Here is a 4274-nt window from a genome sequence, read left to right as displayed (position 1 = left end):
CTAAAGAAGAAACCTGTAAAGATATATCCTAAGCAAAACTCATTAACATAAAAAAAAAAAACCAGAGTTAGAAAATTCTAAAAACACAAAATAATAGATAATTATGATATAATGAAAATAGTGGGATTAATTAGTAGTTCAGGATTTTATTTATTTAATTTGTTTTCAGTTCAAGAAATATGATTTTAATATTTTTAAAAAGAGTCAATGATAAATTTTTGGCTTTAATGTTTTGCTAAATTTCAAATTTGATAAATTTGAGTAAATGATAAACTGTTTTGCTAAATTTGAGTAAATTATAAATTAGACTAACATTTTTGGGTAAATGATAAATTATTCTTATGGTTCATCACATTATACATATTAGTGTAACTTTTACAAACGGAATATTTTATAATATTTTATGTAGATTCCTATTTTCTACTANTCACCCCTAAAAATCATTGTGAATCTATCAAACTCATATGTTCTTATGTGATACGGGTATGTACAAAATTTTATTTAATATTTTCTAATTATGATGTTGATTACGACTATCAAACTCAATTATGAATTTGATTAATATTTTTAATTGTATTCAGGACATATGAATGAAGCATTACAAAAATTATCAAATTACTATATTGTTGTTATGTGAATCTGGTATATACATAATTTAACTTAATCTATGAACTATTTTACATTTTTGTAAATAATTTGACTTAATATATGAACTATATTAATACTTTTATTTTTTACCCGTTTCCAAGAGAATCTAAAGAAGAAACCTGTAAAGATATATCCTAAGCAAAACTCATTAACATAAAAAAAAAAAACCAGAGTTAGAAAATTCTAAAAACACAAAATAATAGATAATTATGATATAATGAAAATAGTGGGATTAATTAGTAGTTCAGGATTTTATTTATTTAATTTGTTTTCAGTTCAAGAAATATGATTTTAATATTTTTAAAAAGAGTCAATGATAAATTTTTGGCTTTAATGTTTTGCTAAATTTCAAATTTGATAAATTTGAGTAAATGATAAACTGTTTTGCTAAATTTGAGTAAATTATAAATTAGACTAACATTTTTGGGTAAATGATAAATTATTCTTATGGTTCATCACATTATACATATTAGTGTAACTTTTACAAACGGAATATTTTATAATATTTTATGTAGATTCCTATTTTCTACTACTAAAATGATCAAATTGAATTATCTATTTTTTGTGTTGTTAGTACTTTTCTAAACTTTTTAATATTTATTTTATCAAAACTAATTTTATTACCATTTACTCTTTTTTTTCCCTACAATTCTTTTATCAAACTCATTACACAAATATATGATTTATTGTAATTGACTGTAAAAAAACTAAAAATGAAAATATAGGATATTTTAATCTATTAATATCATNATCAAACTCAATTATGAATTTGATTAATATTTTTAATTGTATTCAGGACATATGAATGAAGCATTACAAAAATTATCAAATTACTATATTGTTGTTATGTGAATCTGGTATATACATAATTTAACTTAATCTATGAACTATTTTACATTTTTGTAAATAATTTGACTTAATATATGAACTATATTAATACTTTTATTTTTTACCCGTTTCCAAGAGAATCTAAAGAAGAAACCTGTAAAGATATATCCTAAGCAAAACTCATTAACATAAAAAAAAAAAACCAGAGTTAGAAAATTCTAAAAACACAAAATAATAGATAATTATGATATAATGAAAATAGTGGGATTAATTAGTAGTTCAGGATTTTATTTATTTAATTTGTTTTCAGTTCAAGAAATATGATTTTAATATTTTTAAAAAGAGTCAATGATAAATTTTTGGCTTTAATGTTTTGCTAAATTTCAAATTTGATAAATTTGAGTAAATGATAAACTGTTTTGCTAAATTTGAGTAAATTATAAATTAGACTAACATTTTTGGGTAAATGATAAATTATTCTTATGGTTCATCACATTATACATATTAGTGTAACTTTTACAAACGGAATATTTTATAATATTTTATGTAGATTCCTATTTTCTACTACTAAAATGATCAAATTGAATTATCTATTTTTTGTGTTGTTAGTACTTTTCTAAACTTTTTAATATTTATTTTATCAAAACTAATTTTATTACCATTTACTCTTTTTTTTCCCTACAATTCTTTTATCAAACTCATTACACAAATATATGATTTATTGTAATTGACTGTAAAAAAACTAAAAATGAAAATATAGGATATTTTAATCTATTAATATCATATATATACTAATAAACAATCCCCCGCACTGTAGTGCGGGTCCGATTCTAGTATTAGAATATTTGACATATAAAATCAAGTTGATTTAACTAAGATTGTGTAAAATAATTTAATCATTAAGAAAAATGTGACTTAATTATAGCGTATAAATGATTTATGATGTATTTAGATTCCTTATTTTTTGTTATAATAATTAAAAATTAAAAATAGAATCTCAAACACTAAACAAAACAAACTAAATATAACAAACAAATGGTCATTAAGTATATTGTGGGTTAAAAAATTAATATAAAAATTTAGCCGCACAAACGGCCAGAAAATTAGGTTATTCTTCTATTTACAAAACATCCAATATTTAACAAATAAATACAATATAAAATATAAATAATAATAAAAATTATATGCAAGCGGTGTACCACGGGTTAAAATCTAGTTCCTTTAAAAATATTATACTAAAAGATTAGCAGTATCAAATCTCAGCAAAAATATATTTTACTTTCTTGATTCGTTATAACTGAAAAGATGAATATTCCTTTTAAAAAAGTATACTAAAAGATTAGCAGTTAAAATCAATCTCGGAAATTAAACAATTTAGTAAGATTTGGAAATTAAAAAAATATGGTTTTAATTTAAATCATTAAAAAAATTATAAGAGTGTATGCGTAATAAACTCACTTTGTTTGGTGACAGGATTAACTATTATAACTTTGTTTAGTGACGGGAATAACTATTCTTGAATCAAACAACATACACGATCCGAATAGTGTCATTTCGGGCTACTAACGGATCCGCGTGTTTTGAAGTCTTCTATTGTTGGGTCATACGGGATCCACGTGTCAATCTGGTCGTAATTATGTTTTCGCCCTATGGGTATAAACATCATTTAGGGAAATCAAAACTATAGGGCAATTTAATATAATTAAGCGATTCTCTAATCATTTTTAATGAAACGTACTAAATAAAAGTCATGCTCCGATTTGAGTCTAGTGAGTACTTTTGCTTTAATAGTATAGATACTATAGTCTATGTCATACATATTTTAAGGATATATAACTGTTTTATATAAGTTACGTTTTTTATTTCTGAACTCTTAACGTATAGCAATGTGTAATGTGTTACGTTGGTTTATATAAGTACTTAAGTTGTGATACCATGTGTAAGAGATGCAATTCTGGAGTGGAAACTATAAATCATGCGCTCTTTGAGTGTCCAAGGTCTCGAGGCGTTTGGGAGTTGTCCTCTGTCCGGATGGACCCAGGGGGTTTTCCATACACATCGATTTATGCGAATTTAGACTTTATTTTTTGGCGGGCGTCTTCGCAATCCGGGGTCTCGGATATAGGCATTCAACTACCTTGGATTATTTGGTCAATTTGGAAAGATAGGAATAAAAAGGTTTTCCAGGGTTTTGAGGTAGAGCCTCTTGAGATTTTGAATCAAGCAGCTACTGATAAATTATTGTGGGAGGAGGCCAAGTCTTACTCAGCGAATTATCTGGAACCTCCGACTTTTGTGGAGGATAGGGCATCCTCTCTCCTATGCCAAATTGATGGTTCATGGAAAGGTACAGACCCCTTCCAGGGTTTGGGTTGGTGGTGTTGCAGTGGAGAGCTTACAACGATCCTGTTGGGTGCACGGAGTCATTATCGGAGTATATCTCCATTACATGCAGAACTACAAGCGCTGATCTGGGCTATGGAGTCTTTACTGGTGGCTGGAGTAGATTGTTAAGCTTTCGAGACGGATAGTGTAGAGTTGTTGGCAATGGTGCAGAAGCCGGAAGATTGGCCGGCTTTTTCTACTCTGTTGGAGGATTTCTCTCTACTTCGGAGTTCCTATCCCTCATTTTCCCTCACCAAGATTCCACGTGATGCCAACGTCAGAGCCGATTGCCTAGCTCGCTCCTCATGATCTCTACCTTCAGAATCTACGTTTGTAAACTCGTATCCTCCTGTTTGGGCAACCAATCTGGGAGTTTTATTTTAATTATTATAGTTTGGTTGAAAAAAAAAAAA

This window comes from Camelina sativa, chromosome 20 (assembly GCF_000633955.1).
Source record: "Camelina sativa cultivar DH55 chromosome 20, Cs, whole genome shotgun sequence".
Classification (NCBI taxonomy): domain Eukaryota; kingdom Viridiplantae; phylum Streptophyta; class Magnoliopsida; order Brassicales; family Brassicaceae; genus Camelina; species Camelina sativa.
Note: the sequence above shows the minus strand (reverse complement) of the source record.